Source organism: Sciurus carolinensis, chromosome 1 (assembly GCF_902686445.1).
Source record: "Sciurus carolinensis chromosome 1, mSciCar1.2, whole genome shotgun sequence".
NCBI classification, from domain to species: Eukaryota; Metazoa; Chordata; class Mammalia; order Rodentia; family Sciuridae; genus Sciurus; species Sciurus carolinensis.
Window position 1 is genome coordinate 204,795,861 of NC_062213.1, and position 20,694 is coordinate 204,816,554.

The 20,694-nt window shown below is 45.7% G+C and overlaps 1 long non-coding RNA gene and 1 other non-coding gene across 2 annotated transcripts; one reads left to right on the top strand and one right to left on the bottom strand.

Moving 5' to 3' along the window:
• Positions 1 to 2,424: 2,424 nt before the first annotated feature.
• On the bottom strand, positions 2,425 to 4,549 carry LOC124992421 (uncharacterized). The gene is made up of 3 exons (XR_007110124.1): positions 4,417 to 4,549; positions 3,357 to 3,483; positions 2,425 to 2,938 (listed from the first exon to the last, which is right to left on the bottom strand). It is a non-coding gene; the product is annotated as an uncharacterized LOC124992421 (long non-coding RNA).
• A 12,820-nt stretch (positions 4,550 to 17,369) lies between these two features.
• Positions 17,370 to 17,437, top strand: Trnad-guc (transfer RNA aspartic acid (anticodon GUC)). Its single transcript has one exon. It is a non-coding gene; the product is annotated as a tRNA-Asp (tRNA).
• Positions 17,438 to 20,694: the final 3,257 nt, after the last annotated feature.

A 20,694-nucleotide genomic window follows, 5' to 3' on the forward strand; every position in this document is an offset into this window, starting at 1 on the left:
TGTTTTAAAACAACAGATGGAAAAGTAAGGGAATCACACAGGAAAAAGACAGTTCTGCTTGATGGATGGATAGGAGGAGCTGGTCCCTCTCCTCTGCTGCCATCATACAGCAGCCCTGTCCCAGGAGCACAGCTGGAAAACCACTGCACAACCCACAGTGAAGCTGCTCGTCTTGTTCCTGATGCGCAGAATAGCAGGAGGCTGCAGGGAGGAGGGGAGTGGGCTGGCCTTGCCTTGGATCCACATGCACAAGGAGAAGGGGCAAGCTGTCCAGGAAGAGAGGAAGAGAGCCAGAGGTGTGGGACAGTATGGGGAAGGAGGACGCCGCAAGTCAGGGGGGACGGAGGGGTCCACCTTGAGAGGGAGAAGACAGGCTGGGAATGTGGGATGGGACACAATTTAATAGTAAGCTGAGATTTGGTCTTTGCCCTGTGTCGCTGGGCAGTGCAACTTACGCACCTGAAGTGTACCTTTAGACAGTCCTGGAGGCCTGAAGTCTGGGGCCAAGGTGTCAGCAGGTTGTTTGCTCCTGAGGCCTCTCTCCTTGTCTTGTAGTCAGGTCCCCAGCTTACGATGGTCACAGGATGTTTTAACTCTGTGACAGTGTAAAATAATATGCAATCAGTAGAAACTGTGCTTCATGTTTCTTGAATCTGGATCTTTCCCCAGGATGGGAACGTGCCATACGATCCTCTCTCAGGATGCCAGGCAGCGACAGGGAGCCACAGCTTCCCGCCAGTCATGTATCAAGAGGAAACAACCAATAGGCTGCAGGGCACTGTGTGGCTAAGCTGGTGTTCCTAGATGGGTGCACTGAACGCATTTGCAACTTGAGATACTTTCAACTGACAGTGGGTTTATCAGGGGGTGGCCCCCATCCTAAGCCAAGGAGCGGCTGTGCTTGTCTGTGTCCCAATCTCTTTTTTAAAGGACACCAGTCCTCTTGGATTAGAATCTAGCATGATCTCATTTTAATTAAATTATCTCTTCAAAGACCCTATCTCCAGGTTGGTGATGGGAGTTCAGGGGTACAGCGTATGCCTAGCATGCACAAAGTCCTGGTTCAACCCCCAGCACCACGTGAAAGGAAAGAAACAACGAACAAAAGAGCCTGTCTCCAGATTCAGTCACATTCTTAGGTGCTGGGCATGAGAACTTAACCTCGACATATGAATTGGGGGGAGTCATAACACTGAGTTTTATGTTATTAAATATTATATGTACATATAATATGCATGTTATATTGTCATAGTGCATTTGTTATATATTTATGTTAAATAATATTACAATGATTATTGTTTAAAAAATCATCTGGCAATAGTGCAAAATAAATTTGGTTAGCTCCAGACACAGCATGGAACTGAAGGGATGGGAAGTGGAAGTGGAGGGGAGGGAGCAAGATACACCCTGGAGATAGGAACCCCTGTAGAGCTCTAAAACAGTGTGCCTGCAATAAGCCAGAACAGTATGAGGAGGTCCTTTCTCTCTCGCTCATTCTCTCTCTCTCTCTCTCTCTCTCTCTCTCTCTCTTTCAGAGCTGGGGAAGGAACCCAGGGCCTTGGGCATGCTACGCATATGTTCCACCACTGAGCCACCTCCACCCACGGTGGCTGTAACAAAGTGCTGGCGGAAATGCTAGCACCCACAAGCATCACAGGAATTTAAAGAACAAGAAATCAGGAGAGAAGGCAGAAAGTGTGGATGGGACTCTGAAGGGGTTGGGAGGGGTTGACCTGTAAAGGTGGGGAGGTTGTGTACAGGAGAATCGAAGACAGATCTACATTAGTCGAAAGGTGGAAGCAGGACCATAAGCACAGGCCTTGTGGCCAGGCTATGTTTGCAGACCTCTCTGTAGAAGGTGTGGACAGCACCTCATTGCTGGGGTCTTCTCAGCCAAACTCATTAGTTTAGCAAGCCATAGCTTGAAGCATGGTATTTAAATATGCAGGACTCTGCCCTTGTATCTTAATTGATCCTGAAGAAATGCCCAGACATAATGCTGAGAGCCCCAATCAGCAGGAAGAGCACTCCCTACATCCAGCGACTTGGTTTTGCATTTTAATCCTGCTGGAATACACTAGAGACCTCACAAACACCAGCCCCAATAGTGGGGCTAAGTGAGGGGTGACCCAGTCCAATCAAGTCAGGGGCCCCTGACATCCACCATCACGAAGTGGCCACGTGTGTCTCAGTGGGACTGAGATCTTTAAAATTTATTTTTAGATGAGCTCAAATAACAATCTAGAAAAGTCAGACTCCAGAAAACAACGAGGAAACGTAGAGAAGCCAAATATAAAAGTACAGACACATGCAAAAAAATAAAATAAAATAATCAATTCACTTCCACAGATTACAAGTGGAAATTCCCAGAGGGATGAGTAGGTTTTGAAAGAGAAAAAGAGATTATATTTTATGGGGAAAGATACAATAACCATTCTCTTCCCATAAAGCAAGTGATGGAAGACTGACTCTGCTCCATGGATATACGCTGCACATTTTCAGGATAATACTAACAGGAAATCAATAGGATCTTTTATATGTGAAAAGACATTATCTCTCTGGACTCCCAGCACAGCTAATCAGGCTACAGAAGAACTTCACAAAAACTTGCCACTCACCATTAATCTTGGTCCTGGGACGCTAAGTAGCCTTTAAATCCACATCTTTGTTTATTTTTAAATTGTCATTCTTATTTTGTTTTTAGAGAAAATGATGTTCAAAGAATCACCCTTCACTGGAGCCACAGAACCTCCAGGTGACGCTGCGTGACAAGTGTCCCCATGGTGGGTCAGATGCTCTTGGAAAGCCCCTCCTACGTGCATCCATTCTGGGTGATGGCCACATCATTAGCCATCAGAAGCTTTATCAGGGCGTAATTTGACAGCGAGGACAGGTGCAGCAGAATTTATGGGATCTCCTGGTTTTTGCCTTCATTGATCTGAAATAGAACCAAAGTTAATATTAGCAAAAAACACTTTGTGCTGGGGTCATCTTCCCAAGAAAGGCTTCGGCGACTGGCGGCTTTGAAAATTTATTATACAAGTGTTCTTGGTTCACTCCAGGGCATGATGAGTCTCATGACACCCTAAAGTCTAAATATCCTGTTCTGTCCTCCCACGTGAGGATCTAACCACCATCTTGGTAAAATACCTTACTCTGATTTCATCACTGCAGGGCACAGAGCCCGTTGGTTCCAAGCTTGCATTTAGCACTGGCTCTGCCCGTGTATTAGTTAGCTTGAGCTGCCATAACAAACTCCAAGAGTTCATAGCTTAAACAGCAGAAGAGTACCCTCCAAGTCTAGAGCTAGAAATCCCAGGGTCCTGCTGTCCCTGACTCTCGAGGGCCTTCCTCACCTTTTCAGCTACTGGTGGTTCCCTGGAGAGCCTAGGTTTACAGCTGCATCACTTTTGACACGAGGCCATCTTCTCGTCGAGTGTCTTCACATTGTTTTCCCTCCACATGTCTCTGTCCAAATTTCCACTTTTTATAACGACACCAGTTGAATCAGGTTAGAGCCCACTCTGATGACCTCATCTGAATGACTTAAAAGACCCTATCTCCAAATAAATTCTCAGGTACTGCGGGTTAGGGACATATGCCAACTCCAAAAGCCCACAAGTAACTCACCTCCCATTGAATGCAAGCTAGATCACTCCTAATATGACCAGGTTATGTCAGGGTTTCTCAGCCTCAGCATAGTTGACATTCTGTCCTGATAATTCTTCATTATGAGGTACTGTCCTGTGCATTACATAGGGTACTAAGCAAGTTCTCTGGTCTCTGCCCACCAGATACCAGTGGCACCCCTCCTCTCTTTAAAGAACAAAAATGTCTCCATTTGTTGTCAGGTGGCCCCCTTGCCCCCAGCTGAGAACCACTGAGTTAAGTGAAACACAGGCCAAGCTGATTGAACTACTACAAATAGAACACGTGTAAGCAGCCAGCATGGCCACTCAGCAGTCAGAGAATGTCTCCTAAAAGCAGGGATTCCAAGCAATTCCCTAAATGTCTGGATCTTTCATTAATTTGATAGATATTTACTGAGGATCAAGTATATGTCTAGTGCTGATCTGGGTAATGAGGAAAAGCAGCGAACAAAGTTTTCTTCTTTCTTCCCTTTTTTTGTATGGTATGGGGATTGAACCCAGGGGTGCTCTACCACTGAGCCACATCCCCAGCCCTTCTTATTTTTAATTTTTAATTTTGAGTCAGGGTCTTACTAAGTTGCTGAGTATGGCCTCAAACTTGAAATCCTCCTGCCTCGGCCTCCTGAGTTGTAGGGATTGCAGACATGTGCCACCATGCCTGACAGGAGATTTTCTTAAAACCTGGTCTATAGCATCACATATTCTAATAGGGAAGGTTGAAAACAAACCAGATAAATAAAATATATAGCAGGTCAGGTGCTAATACCTGTGAATGCAAAAAGCAAGCAAGCGAGGAGGACAGGAAGTGTTGGTGGTGCGGACACTTCCATGGAGGCCAAGGAGGAGCTCACTGGGTCCAGGTGCAGACCTAAGAAGGTGGGGCATGGAGCCACAGAGATCTGTGGGGAGAGCCTCGTGGCAGAGGGAACAGCAACAACAGGCCCTGAGGCAGGCGTCCTTGGCGAGTCTGAAGAGCAGGGGACCTGACCAGAACATCGGGCGCTTCACGGGCAGCTGGGAGATGAAGTCACAAGGGGACAGTGGGAGACAGAAAAGGCAGTCCTCTTACCCACAAGGCATGCGTTCCCAGACTCTCAGTGGATGCCTGAAACCGCACAAAGTACCAAATCCTAAATATGCTGCTTCTCCCTGTACATACATTCATGATAGAGTTTAATTATAAATTAGGCACAGTAGGAAATCGACCACAATAACTAATAATAAAATAGAATAAATACAATATATACTGTAATGGACATTATATGAATATGGTCCCTCCTTCCCTCCCCCACTCCTCTCTCTCTCTCTCCAAACACCTTATTGCACTGGACTCACCCTTCTCCCTGTGATGGTGTGAGATGGTATAACACCTTACGGGAAGAGATAAGGTCAGGTGAATGGTGTAGCTACAGCGACTTAGTGTTGGGCATCTCCTAAGCCCTAGGGCACAGCACTGAGATGACATTGCAGTCAATGCGCTCACTGAGTGAGTGGTGGGTGGGTAGCATATAGAGTGTGGATACCCCAGACAAGGGAGATTCACGTCCTGGACTGGACAGAGAGGGAAGATTCAAGATTTCATCCCATTATCCAGAATTGCATTCAACTTAAAACTTACTGTTTATCCCTGAAATTTCCTGTTTAAACTTTCAGACCATGATGAACCTCAGATAAGTGAAACTATAGAAAGCAACATCACAGAGAAGTCAGGCACAGTGGAGGCTGAGGCAGGAGGATCTCGAGTTCAAAGCCAGTCTCTGCAAAAGCGAGGCGCTAAGCAACTCAGTGAGACCCTGTCTCTAAATAAAATAGGGCTGGGGATGTGGCTCAGTGGTTGAGTGCCCCTGAGTTCGACCCAGGGTACCATAAACACACATACACACCCACAAAGGGGGCTTTGGTCACGAAGGGCTCGTAGGTCACAGGGAAGGTGGATTCCCTGAGTGATATAGGAAGCCAGTGGAGTTGTGCCAGGAGGCTTGTGCTCCCTGATACCTAGCGGAGTCACTCTGAGAAGGGACTGTGTGGGTGGGCGAGGAAAAAGCAATCCAGCACGTGACACTGACTATCCGACAGGGGATATCCATGGGCCAGGGTGGCAGGCATCGGAGATGTGAGATCCCAGGTGGATGCATTTGAAGGCACAGCCAATGACTAGCTGGCGTGCCATGGGCTCTGCGAGGGGAGGTCCTTGACTTTAGCCAGTGGAAAAACAGAGTTGCCTACAATAAAGAGGAGAAAGCCGAAGGAGCAGGTTTCAAGGGAATACCCGAACAAATGCCATTTGTTTGAATCGTGGCAAAATGTACATAAGAGATTTTCCATTCTGACCACTTCCGAGCGTGCGGCTCTGTGGTGTTCAGAACAGTCACGTTGTTGTCACAATGTTGTGCCACCCCATCCATCTCCAGAACGAGGGCATTAGTCCTGGGACACTTCAACTTGACCTGTTGTGGAGCTGGGGGCAGTGTGGCCTACAGTTAGGCTTACCAGATGTCCCTCTTTTCAGGGACAGTCCCGATTGTGCCTATTATCCTGGTATAATTAGTAGTGGCTCTTCTCGCTCCGGGAAGCATTCCAGTTTGGCTGATAATGTCACCCCACCTAAACCCGACTTTCTCCCAAACAGGAACCACCGGCGGTATGTCTTATAAACCAAGGGTGCAGAGCTCCAATGGCCCGGAATCTCTACTGCCGCCCCTTCGCCAGCTCATATCTCAGTTACTCGGAGCCAGCTGAAGGACTGAAGTGTGGAGAAGTCTGCATGTGTCGCCGAGCCTTTGGCTCTGGCAGGAGGCAGGCGTAAACTCACGGGTGTCAGGAGAGGCACAGGGCCTGGGGTCCACTTTCCTCTTCCGTTCCCCAATCCTGATGCACTGAACAAATGAGTCTAGATTGGCAGAGTCTTTGGCTGTGATATCGCCTGCTAGAATTTCCATCCCTGTGGGGACCATCTGCTTATTTACAACAAATCTCACCTCACCTGTTGACATTTACGCGCACATGCCAAAACTAAGAGAAAGCCTGAAGCACGAGGGGCTGGAAGCTCTGAGATGCTCCTGGGGTGCTCCACGCTTCATGAGCCAGGCAGGCCCGGGTGCGGTAGGAGCCCAGGGAGTTATGGACGCACATGCCCAAGTCTCCTGGGACCATCTCAGAATGAAGGAAACTCCGCGGCAGGCAAAGACAATAGCCGTGTTTAATCCCGAAGTTTACATGTACATCAGCAGTGTTCTATCACAGCCTTTTGTTTCCATGGAAACCATTTATGATGCCACAAAAAGAGGAGTCTGACCAGCGTGAGGAAGGAATGGCAGCAACGGAAAGTAGCTTTCAGACGAGCTTCAGGTAGGAGGGAGGACGGGAAAGACAACAAGCAGTATCCAGAGCTCTTGAGAAGGTAATCTCGAGGGACCTGAGGACAAATCTCCTGGGTCAAGCACGGCCCCTGCATACCAGAGTTACTTCTGCTGCACTGGCCAGCTGGGTGGCCCTTCCAAACACTACTTTACTTTGCGTTTTTGTTTTTGTTTTTGTTTTTGATTTTTTAAGAAAGACGCGTATTCTTTGGCCAGGGGGAAAGAGCTCCAGTTACAGCGCCAGCCAGTGTGGTGGCTGGCCCCAGGGAGAGGCGGTATGGGTCCCCAGGGACAGATGACCACAACCTTGGGGGCTTAAAGTAATAGAAATGTATTCTCTCAACAGTTCTGGTGGTCAGAAGTCCAGAATCTGAATGTGGGCAGGGCCATGCCCCCCGAAGACTCTAGGAGAGATGCTCCTGCCTGGCCTTCCTCAGCCTGTGGTTGTATAGATCCCACATCTGTCTGTTGCCACAGAGCCTTCTCCCCGTGTCTCCTTCTACCTTTTTATTATAAGGGACACCTGTCATTAGACTTAGAGTCACCTTTCATCTTGAGGTCCTTATCTACATCTACAAAGACCTTTTCCCCAAATAACATTCACAGGTTCCGAGGATCAAGACTCGGACATGTCTTTGGGGGGCCAGTGTTCAACTCATTATATCCACTTACCATGCGACTTTGCCCTGGAAACTGCAGACATTCACCTCGTGAGCTGTGAATGGGCACCCCGTGGGTCTCGAGGCTCCGGTCAATTTCAGAGGACTGGCCCAAGCGGCTCCGATCATTTTCAGACCTGGGGATGGTAAGGAATCTGGAGTGTTGCCATGGTGATGCCAAACCTTGAAACTTTTGTCTTTTTGTATTGTTTGCAAGGACGAGTGACGCAAACCTCAATGAATTCAGCAGGTAGGCTGATTCTGGAGCGAACTCCGGGCTCAGAGAAGGCCCTTGGCCCTCCTTGAAGAAACAGCACCTGTGATGTTCTCGGGGTTGTCCCCAAATGGGCGCTGCACAGGGCTGAGCCACCGCCTTACACTTTCCGCACATTCAGACACACTTGGGAGTGAGGAGGACAGAGGGCTAGAAGGGGACAGTCATGCTCCAGTAGTCACTGGCCTCCACCACTCCCGTGCAGAGGAGTTGGTGAAAACACTCCACGTCCCCGAGATGCCAGCAGAAACAAGGGAGGTGCAGGAAAGCCTGCGAGAGGTTTGTCATGATTTATGTGCCTCTGCCAGGCCCCCAGCTAGTCACAGGGGCTGGCAGAAGGAGCAGGCAGCAGGTGAAAGCCTGCTTCTCCAGGCGGCTTGACGATCTTGGAGTAGCCCAGGATCGGGGGGATTTTCATGCTGGCGAGCAGGTGAGGTGAAGGCTCGGGCAAGTCCATCCGAGTGGCGGCCTGGGCAGGATTTTGGCTAACGGCTCTGTTGGCAACTTCCTTCTCCATGAAACAAAGGCGGGTGGCGTTCCTCTGGTCAGCACATCCATCGCTGTCTGGCTTCGGCGTCCTGCCCCGGGTAGCATGCCGGGGCCTGACCACCTGGTGACTTTGCAGGGGTGGCACTGGGCCCCAAGAACCTACCAAGCACGATAGGTGGAGGCAGACGCTCTCCAACTCAACGGTGCTTCACAGCAGAGGCCACAGGCCCGTAGGATGGTGGAGGCCCTGAGATGGCCGTGGATCTCCTGGTGCCAGAGTGCTACAGGACCAGGATCAGCTCCATAACAGAAACCAGGAAAGCAAAGCCCAAAGCGGCTTGCTAACTCTAGGCTATCCCTATGGAGGGAGGTCACGCAGCTCTAAAAGGACAGGAAGGCCACGTGCATTGTCCACCAGTATAAAAACAGCCCGCCCCAGACAAGAAGGTGAGGCAAGGGTGATTCCCCGCAACCTCTCCCCTGTTTGGTTTGTTTTTAAATTACATCCTTGGCCTTTGTTGTTGTTGTTGTTCTAATTAGTTATACGTGACAGCCAGATCCCCTCTGTGTTAACCAAGTGCAGTCCTCTGTTCATCGGGACCACAAGTCTGCCCTCTGCTGGTTAAGGGACATTGGAGCATTACTACAATTGGACCTTGGTGGCCCTTAACCAACTTCTTTCCCTCCATGCAGCAGGGTGATGTCCTTATCTCCTAACTCACAGAGCTTTTATCTTGGAGTGGGAGCCACAGACTGGACAACAGAACACTCCTTGCCTTTGTAGGTCACAGATAGCATCTTTACACACCACACAGCCAAGGAGTCGTGAAGTTGAGCTGCTTTATCACATACACCTGTAAGTCCTCTGAAATCATCATAAATTCATCTAAAAGAGGATAAATAAATAAATGTAAAGGAAGTCATTGAAAGAGTCAACCTTGCTCTGAATCCTGGTTTCTCTGTTCGCTATTGCAGTGAGCTGAGACGAGAACTTAGTTTCTCCAGATCCATCTTGCTTAAATGTAAAATGAGGCTGTTCATAATTACATCAGAGAATTGTTCAAAAGATTAAATAATCAGATATCACCTAGTAAACATTTTTTTTTTTGCAGTACTGGGGATTGAACCCAGGGGTGCTCTGCCACTGATCTACGCTCCAGCCTTTTTTTATGTTTTGAGACAGGGTCTGGCTAAATTGCTGAGACTCGCCTCAAACTTGTGATCCTCCTGTCTCAGCCTCCCAAGCCTCTGGGATTATAGGCATGTACCACCATGCCCGGTTAGAGTAAACATTCTTTAAAGACAGCTTAAATATTTTTTTCTTTTTCAATTCATTTTATTTTAGAAGCTAGAAAAGTTTGCTCAGAGTGGACACACGAAAATCTGATGTTGAAGAAGAAAAATGGGCGTTGTGATCCTTGTGATTTGAGGACACGCTGGCTACCTCTGGCCCAGTGGTGTTCAACTAGGGGTGATTCTGTCCCCAGGGATTTTCAGCAATGACCAGGTTGTCGTAAGTGGGGTGTGGTACTACTGGCACCTAGTGGGTGGAGGCCAGGGATGCTGCTCCGTGTCCTCCAAGGCACAGGGCGGTTCCCAGCAAAGACATAACCAGCACAGAATGCCAGGGGTGCCCAGAGGAAACAGCCTCCTGGCTGTTACTCCAGCTTTTACAGAGGGGCTGAAGCCTCACCTTCCACGTCTACAACCCAGTTGTGCCTCCCCAAGCCCAAAACTCACTCAGAACCCAAGTCACAAGCACTGTGTCACATGTGGAGCAAAACAGAGGCACCCTGCTAAGTTCCAGAATTTTCCACCCCTGGCTGACCAGTAACATTTCTGCCTATAGCTTGGCTTTCTAGATGGCAGAACAGGAATAAGGTCTCTTATGCCTGATTCAAGAGCTCCCGAAGTCCAAAGATCAAGGCTCCAAAAACATATATATTTAAAAATTTTAACTGTGATGAAATATCCATAAGATAAAATTTACTATCTTTGGGGCTATGGGTATAGCTCAGTGGTAGAGCATTTGCTAGCATGCATAAGGACCTGGGTTCACCCCCAGCACTGTAAAAAATTAGAAAAGAAAAAGAGAGAAAGGAATAACTAAATAAATTGTCATCTTGATCATTTTTTCTTCAGGACCTAAGTTGCTGGGGCTGGCCTTGAACTTTTGAGCCTCCACAGTCTCTAGGATTCATCTTAACCATTTTTAAATGGACAGTTCAGTGCATTAAACACATTCACACTGTTGTACAGCCCATATCCAGAACACTTTCCATCTTGCAAAACTGAAACTCTACACCCACTAAACAACACCTCCCCTCAAGGACTCCCGAGATTTTTGAAATATAAAAAAAAATCACATAAAGACAAATGTTTCTTTCAAATCGGCACTTAATTTAAAAGGAACCATTTTTTCAAATCTGACCCATATCTGTGGTCAAAGCAGGTCACCACTTAACCATGCTCAGTGACAAACCTCCTTGGCAATCTCTTCTCAGGACTCCCACTGGGTGGGAAGGGCAATGGGCATTGCTGTGGTATGAATGTCTCTGTACCCCACAAATTCGTATGTTGAAATCCCAACTCAAGGTGACAGGTAGGGGCTTTTGAAGATGAGGTCATGAGGGTGGAGCCTCCTGCATGGGATTAATGCCTATTAAAGAAACTCCAGAGAGGTCCCTCGCCCCTCCTGCCATGTGAGAACACACCAAGAAGACGGTCAGTGGACACGAGGAAGTGGGCCCTCACCTGACATCCAACCTGCTGGCACCTTGATCTGAGACCTCCAGGACTGTGAGAAACAAACTCCTCTGTTTAAGGTGCGTTACTGCAGCAGCCCGAACAGACTAACCTGGAGCTGCCCAACTGCACAGACGCAAGCTTCCTGGCACTGGGGCTCAGGGGAGCGCTGGTCTATCCACTGGTCTACCCAGCTCAGGATTCGGGGCTCTCCTTGGCAATGCTCTGCTCCCAGGAGCCCTTGGCACTCAAACCTGAACTCTGTTCCTCTACCTGAGTGGATGGAAACAGCTCCCGGCTGCTCCACCACCACAGTCTTCTGTCTGCAGCCCTTGCTCTCTTCCCAGGCTCGGCACACACTGAGCACACGCGTGAGCTCGAAGCACCGACCGTCTGCCAGGCACACGGTGCTGCCGGAAGTACAAACACAAAACATTTCAAGCACCTGCCTCAAGGGGCTTCCAGTCCAAGAGAGGACATAAATTTCTAAATGATGAAACTTGTAAGCGGCCTATTATAAGTGATGGATTAGTGGCATAGCATTATGCTGTGCAAAAGGGCTTTGATCGTATCCAATAAAGCACACACAGGAGCTAATCTCACTCACCCCAGAAATTCCAATAAAACAATAATAAAGGAAGCAAACAGGTTTAAGTGCATATGAACAAAATGCATGGGAGAAGAGATGACTTCAGGAAAAAGATGTCAACAAAGTTTTCAAAGATATAAAACGGAGGGGCCCGTGCCCCCACAGAGTCAGCTGGTTTGTGATTAGGACCCAGAAGTGGTTCATGAACCAGAGGCTTGGCAGAGGTGTTCTTAGTCTACATAAAGAATAATTCAGGACTGGGGTTGTGGCTCCGTGGTGGAGCGCTTGCCTGGCACGTGTGAGGCCCTGGGTTCAATCCTCAGCACCACATAAAAATACATAAAATAAAGGTATTGCATCCATCTACAACTAAAAAATTTTGTTAAAAAAAGATTCAAAACCCTGTATCACATTCCCCAGTTTATTCAGCCAAGCAACTATACCACCCCTGCTCCCACATAGGAGGTTTGTTAACTGCAGAGGTGAGACCCATCAGACAAATTTGAAGTCCACATAGCAGTCTCGCAAGACACCAGATGCTGGAGAGATGGGAATTTTGTGAATGTCTGGGTACTGAGGTGCCAGTACCAGCCCCTTCCCCTGTGGGGCTTTTACTTGTCCTCTTTGGGAAAAGAGAAAAAAAAAAATCTACAGAACTAACATGTGAAGGACTCTACTTGATGACCCTTCAAGAGGCTCACCAAAAGAATAGCTCAGAAGAAGAGAGCCAAGGACCACCAGACCTTTGGAGGAATTTTACACACACACACACACACACACACACACACCCACACACACACACCAGACCAAAACAAATGAAGGGGAAAAAACAATCAGGGAAGCTGGGCATGGTGGCTCATGCCTGTAATCCCAGTGGCTCGAGAGGCTGAGGCAGGAGGATCTCAAGTTCAAAGCCAGCTTCAGCAGTAGTAAGGTGCTAAGAAATTCAGTGAGACCCTGTCTTTAAATAAAATACAAAATAGTTCTGGGGATGTGGCCCAGTAGTCAAGTGTCACTGAATTAAAAAAAAAAAAAAAAAAAGAGCCCATTAAATGCGGAGTACAATAATTGTTTTTCAGTACTGGGGATTGAACTCAGGGTTGCTTTACCATTGCCCTGCATACCAGACCTTTTATTTTTATTTTGAGACAGGTTCTCATTAAGTTACTGAAGCTGGCCTCAAACTTGCCAATACTGACCTCAAACTTGTGATTCTCCTACATCAGCCTCCCAAATCACTGGAATTACAGGCATTGCCACCTGGCACACAGCACAATACATTTTAAAAGATCCATAGAAGATATGTCACATGGAAACTCAGAACACCAAGAATAAGAATATCCCCCCCCAATAAAAAGAGAGCTACAAAGAGCCAGGAATTAGAATAGAATCTGTCTTATTGCTAACAACACTGGAATATTGAAGTTGATATAACAATGTGTTTAAAATTCTTTAAAACATTTTTTGCAACCTAGATTTTTATATACAGCCAAACTACCTGCATATCAACTATTTATCGAACAATATAAAGGGCATTCAAGTTCTTTAAAAAAAAAATGTGGGAGGACTTGCCCAATCATAGCAATAGAATAAAACAAGATGAAAAAAGAAAATAAGGCATCCAGGAAATAGGGATGCCAATATTGGGAAAAAGAAATTGTTTATCTTACAGATGGTATTGAAAAGATAGGTGCAGGATTGGAGCAGGACATAGGATTCCACATTTAGAATGCTAAAATGCAAACTAATTTAGAATTCAAACTAATTTCAGTGGTTACCTGAACATGGGGTGATTAGAGGGAGGGATTATAAAGGGGTATGAAGAAACTCCGGTGGGGGGGGTGATGAGAATGTTTTTTGTTTTTCCATTGTGGTAATGGATCTCTGGGTATATACATGTGTCTCTAAATGCACAAAATTGTTCGCTTTAAAGGTCTGCATTTTATTATACCTAAACTATGCCTTCATAAGGCAGTAAAAAGTTTTTGAAAAAAATAAGAGAATCAGTGAGGGGAAGATTGGTTAGAGGTAACTATCCACAAATAAGCCATAGAGTTTAAAAAGAAGGAAAAAAGGAAGATATAAAAGAAAGTTTAGGCTGAGAAGGAATAATGTATTTGCGTGGGATCCCTAAAAAAGGAAAAATAATCACTTCAAATTAGCCATAATAAAAGCCGAAGGGAAGAGAAATGATATTGTCGACATGCTGGAAAATGAATAACAGCCCAATCTGGGCACAGGTGGCACACACCTATAACCCCGGTGACTCAGGAGTCTGGGGCAGGAGGATTGCAAGAGTGTCTCAAAATAAAATTTAAAAGCAACTTAGCAAGACTGTCTCAAAATAAAATTTAAAAAGAGAGGGATGAATCAATAAACGTAATTCATATCACTAGACTTAAAACAAGAATCATGATCATCTCAAGATGCAGAAAAAAGCATTTGACAAAATACAGCACCCCTTCATGTTCAAAACACTAGAAAAACTAGGGATAGTAGGAACATACCTCAACATCATAAAAGTCATACATACTAAACCCAAGGCCAACATAATTCTAATCAGAGAAAAATTGAAAGCATTCCCTCTAAAAACTGGGACAAGACAGGATGTCCTCTTTCACCACTTTTATTCAACATTGTCCTTGAAACTCTAGCCAGAGTAATTAGACAGAAGGAAGAAATTAAAGGTATATAAAAATAGGTAAAGAAGAACTCAAACTATCACTATTTGCTGATGATATGATTCCATATTTGGAAGATCCAAAAAATTCCACCAAAAATCTCCTAGAACTAATAAATGAATTCAGCAAAGTAGCAGAATATAAGATCAATACCCATAAATCAAACGCATTCCTATACATCAGTAATGAATACACTGAAAGAGAAATAAAGAACACTACCCCATTCACAATCACCTCAAAAAATAAAATACCTGGGAATCGATCTAACAAAAGAGTTCTGAAAGACCTCTACAATGAAAACTACAAAACACTAAAAAAGAAATTGAAGAACTTAGAAGATGGAAAGACCTCCCATGCTCCTGGATAGGCAGAATTAATATTGTCAAAGTGGCCACACTACCAAAAGCATTATGCAAATTTAATGCAATTCCTATTAAAATCCCAATGACATTCTTCATAGAAATAAAAAAACGCAATTGTGAAATTCATTTGGCAAAATAAGAGACCCAGAATAGCCAAAGAAATCCTTAGCAAGAAGAGTGAAGCAGGAGGTATTACAATACCAGACCTCAAACTATACTACAGAGCTATGGTAATAAAAACAGCATGGTATTGGCACCAAAACAGACATGTAGACCAATGGTACAGAATAGAAGACACAGAGACAAACCCACTTCAATACAGGTATCTTATACTAGACAAAGGTGCCAAAACCTGGAGAAAAGATAACTATTGAACAAACGGTGCTAGGAAAAGTGGAAAGCCACATGTAACAAAATGAAATTAAACCCTTAACTCTCACCCTGCATGAAACTCAACTCACTGTGGATCAAAGACTTAGGCACTAGAACAGAGACCCTGTGACTACTAGAAGAAAAAGTAGGCCCAGATCTTCACCATGTCAGCCTAGGACCTGACTTCCTTAACAAGACCCCTAAAGTATAAGAATTTAAGTCAAGAATCAATAAACTGGATGAACTCAAACTAAAAAGTTTCCTCTCAGCAAAAGAAACAATCAATAATGTGAAGAAAGGGTCTACGGAATGGGAGAAAATCTTTACCACACGTTCCTCAGATAAAGCATTAATATCTAGGATATATAAAGAACTCAAAAAACTGAACACCAAAATAACAAATAACCCAACCTATAAATGGGCTAAGGAACTGAACAGACACTTCACAGAAGAAGATATATGATCTTATCAATAAATATATGAGAAAATGTTCATCATCTCTAGCAATTAGAGAAATGCACATCAAAACTACTCTAAGATTCCATCTCACCCCAGTCAGAATGGCAATTATCAAGAATACAAGCAACAATAAGTGTTGGCAAGGATGTGGGGGAAAAAGTACACTCATACATTGCTGGTGGGAATGCAAATTGGTGCAATCATTATGGAAAGCAGTATGGAGATTCCTAAAAAAACTTGGAATGGAACCACCATTTGACCCAGTTATCCCACTCCTCGGTTTATACCCAAAGGACTTAAAATCACCATACTATAGTAACACACACACATACATATATATATGATGGAATATTACTTGGCTTTAAAGAAGAATGAAATTCTGGCATTTACTGGTAAATGGACAGAGTTAGAGAATATCATGCTAAGTGAAATAAGCCAAATCCAAAAAATCAAAAGCCAAATGTTTTCTCTGATATGCAGAAGCTAATTCACAATAAAGGTCGGCGGGTAGGGAAGAATAGAATTACTTTCTATCAGGTAGAGGGGGGTGAAGGGAAGGGAAGGGTGGGGGGAAGGGGGAAGGAAGGTGCTAGAGTGAAACAGACATTATTAACTCATGTACGTGTATGACTGCATGACTGATGTAATCCTGTAATATGTATAATCAGAAAAATGAGAGATTACACTCCATTTATGTATTATCTATCAAAATGTATAAATGCCTTCTACTGTCATGTACAGTTAATTAGAACAAATAAAATTAAAGATTAAAAAAAAGAAAATCACTAAAAAAAAAAAAAATGACTAGGAATGTAGCTCAGTGGTAGAGTGCCCCTGGGTTCAATCCCCAGTACCCCAGTACCCAAATACCAACAACAAAACAACAACAGCCAAAGTAAATTTCTCTACCTTTCAATATTCTTCATTAACAAAAGCAAAAGCCCCAGGCACGATGCACACACCTGTAATCCCAGTGATTTGGGAGACTGAAGCAGGAGGATCTCATGCTCAAAGCCAGGCCCAGCAACTTAGCAAGGTCATAAGCAACTTAGCAAGACCCTGTTTCTAAATAAAAAGGGCTGGAGGTGTATGCAGCTCAGTAGTTAAGCATCCCTGGGTTAGAGCAAAGGAAAAAAAAAAAAGAAGAAAGAAAGAAAAAGAAAAAGCAAGAGAAAGACATTTTCCTGTAAACAAAATCTGAGGGTGTTCTCCAAGAGCAGACCCCACTTCAAAGAAATTTCACAGAGCATTTTTTTTTCTTTTTTGTGGTGCTGTGGATTGAACCCAGGGCCTTGTGCTTGTGAGGCAAATACTCTACCAACTGAGCTATATCCCCAGCCCTCACAGGGCATTTTTAAGTGTGAAGGTCAGTGAGGCTCCATGGAAGATCAGGGATGCAGCACAGGATAAAAAACAAAGAAATCCAAGAAATATTCAGGAAAAAAGTTTTTTTCTGACTAGAACCAAAGATCCATAAAGGAAAATTAGGGGTTATAAAGCTTGAAAGATAATTGAACCCAGACCTCCAAGGGTCCTGAATGACAGGCAGGAGGATGAGGAGGAACACATAAGGAGAAACATGGAAGACAGAAAAGGCACAGCAGTCAGAGGGAGAGGTCATGACATAGCAGGCTAATGACATTGCTAAACACTTCCCAGAGCCCGGTCAGATGGCAGCTAAACAAACGACATTGGATCTAGGGTTCAGGAAGTCATAGGAGGGCTTGGGATCTAGCTCAGCTGGTAGAGTGTTTGCCTGTCAAGCACAAGGCCCTGGGTTCAATCCCCAGCAAAAAAAAAAAAAAAAAAAAAAAAGTCATAGGAAACATTAAAATAATCTTTATTTTCTTTGAGATGGGGTCTTGCTACATTGCTCAGGCTGCTCTTGAACACCTGAGCTGAAGTGATCCTCCCACTTCAGCCTCCCAAGTAGTTGGGCCCACAGGCATACCACCACTTCCAGCAAGAAGGTGATTTTGATTAAATGATGGGGATGAGCTCCTGAGTGCAAGGAATTAAAGAGTGAGCAGTGAAGGACGCAGCGAAGCAATAGGTGCCATCTCCACTTGGAAGTGTAACAAAGACATTCTCTAATTCTTCAAAACTGTAATCTTGGTTATTTCCCTCGTTATTTTCCTCCCAAGCCCACCTCTTACAAGCCTTCCTCAGTTCCATAAGTGGACTTACTTCTTAGTAGCTCAAACCAAAATACAGGAATAAACATTGATTCTTCTCTTTTCCTCATCCCCCGGTCCATCAGCAATTCCTGATGATTTCAGTCTGTTTCCTGCTTCTATCACCCAAGTCCTGAGGCCAAATAACATATTTTAAAATGAGGTGGATTTGGTTTACAGTTTTGGAGGCTATAAGTCCAAACAGCATGGTGCTGGCTCCAGTGAGGGTCCCTTTGGATATGTTATATCATGGCACACAGCGTCATGGCAGGAGCTCACGCAGAGAGATCGCATTCAGAGACCAGAAGCTAGAGAACAGATGAGGCGTTTCAACCACGTCCCGCGTGGAAGAGGGAAGGGTTAACTGCCAGAGGACGGCATGCTGGCAATAAATCAATTAATCACCAATAAACTTATCTAATCAATAAACACACAAGAGCCAATACTCTTCAAATGGGGCGGGGTGAGGGGAGGGTGTGACGGATTGGGCCATACCAGATCTGGCCTCTAACAAGATGGAGTAGCCCACCTCTCCTTTATTTTATCGTCACACAGGTGAAGGGGGCCAAGACCAGGAGGGGCTTCTTCTGTGATGAACAGGAGGGTGGAGTCAGGGGAGCCATTTGCTCAGGGACTACCCTATAACCAGATGGTAAGCCACTCCCACACAGGGCCACACACTGCCCGGGATCTGGAACAGTCTCTAATGGCTGCCAGCTCCTGGGAGTCAGGCCTCTGTGTCCCACGGCTTAACCACGTCTGAATCTGCTAGATATGGATGGCTTCCCACAAACGGGAAGCATTCTTTTATAACAACTCACCCACACGGAACTGAAGTCCCATGAGAACTACTTAACTCCTTCAGAGGGCATGTCCGCAGTGAGCCACTCACCTCCCACCAAGCCCCATCACTTAAGGACCCACACTACCTCCGATATCACCACACTGGGGGCCACGCTTCCAACATGAACCCTTGGGGGCAGACCACATCCAAACCAGAGCAAATGGGTAGTCTACATCTGACCCTCCCCATCATTCCCGTCATAGGCCAAGGCCACCACAGTCTCTCCTCTGAAAAACTGTGACACTCTCCAATGGACCAAGACTGAGGGGATGCCTTGTTCTTGGTCCCTCTAACCCAACGTCCCTGGAGTGAGCTTTTGGGGAGAAAAATATTAGACCATGTTCTTTCCCAACTTAAAAACCCTTCAATGGCTCCCCATTGTGGTCAGAACAAATATTAAACTCCCAATCACTGCCTCTAAGCCCCCCACAACCCCGCTCAGTTTGGCTTCATGAATGTTTTTCCCTAGCACTTTCCCACCTTCCTCAGCCTCACACTCACTAGCGCTCTCGCGCCCTGCACTGGAAGCTGCCTCCTCCTGGTCTTGCAAAGCTGGGTCTCTTCTGTCATTGAGGCCAAAGTGACCTCCTCAGGTAGATCTTCCCTGACTAACAATTGCAGAGGAGCTTCGTCCATCCGAGTAGTTCCATCACAGGGCCACTGGGCCGGACTTCACCATCTGAAAGGACCTTGAGTATTAACACTTTATTGTCTGCACCTCCCCACCCCACCCTTTGGAGTGTTCACAATTCTCTCTCGTGAAGTGCTGAAACTCCAATGCCCAGTTCTGAACTCCGTCTTCCATCTTAAAGATAAATGGAATAGCTGGTAGGGGGCGATTTACAGCATAGTTGGAAAGATGGACATAAAAGAACCACCATGTGACATGGAGGCCCAGTGCAAGTCAGATGGCATCCGGCTACTCGAGACAGCCCGGAAGGGGCACAAAAGGCAGATGTTGGAGGCAAGCTAAACTGGGAGAGATGCAGTGGGTAGAGCGTAAGGTCGAAGCATTACCATCATCAAATGGCATGTCCCAGCGGGATCCAACTGGGTTCCCACCAAGGGAGTTGATGGGTTGGATGGGTTAATACAAGTGATAGGAAACCCGAAGCAGGAAATGGCAGGGACGGACGGATGGCGTTGCAGGTTAGCTGAGTGCCAAAGGCAGAAGCTCTGCCCAGGAGGTTCAGGAGATGCAAGCTTTCAGGGAGCTGAGGTCTAGACCAGCAAGCCCCAGACGTTTCTAGTGTGTCCCTGCCCTGCCATCATAACTCCACTGCCACCCAAGGCTGCCTCCTGGTTGGGCTCTCAGCCAGCACTATCTCTGGGCAGCCATCTCAGCACAGACAGGTGCAGCTCTCCCTCTGGGTGACCCTCTGCAATTATCATCGTGGCTAAAGATGTCAGTGACAAGTCACTGAATGCTCAGGGAACAGATAGCATCAAGAAAATTTAATTCTTAGGTGCCTGCAAATTCTCTCATCTTTCCTTTAGCTCAGGATTTTCCCCTATCTCCATTAACAGGGTTATCAGCACTTGTGAGGGAAAGGAAGAAAGGGCTCCAGGAAGCAAGTAAGCACTAAATCCCAATCCAGACACAGGGACAAAGGAATAGGCAAGTGATTACAGGTAATTGTTGCTCCTGAATTATACAGAGGAGGGTGGATTCAGACGGGCTTGAGGGGGGTAAGAGTGGGCTGCCGTCCTCTTTTCTCAGGACTATTACTCAGGGAAAGGGGGAACGTTAAGGATTGCAAACAAATAGCATTTATTTAAAGGATTCCCAGTGTTTTAGTCAGTTTCCTGTTATTGTAACAAACACTTGAGATAAATCAACTTATAAAGAGGAAAGGTTTAGTATGGTTCACATACTAAACTTCAGTCCTTGATCAGTTGGCCCCACTGCTTTGATCCTATAAGGGCACATCATGGCAGGAACGTGTAGCAGAAGCCCATTCACCTTAGAACCAGATGTAAAAGAGGAAGAGAACAGAATGCCACAGCCCCTCTGAGATCCTGCCTGCAAAGACCTAA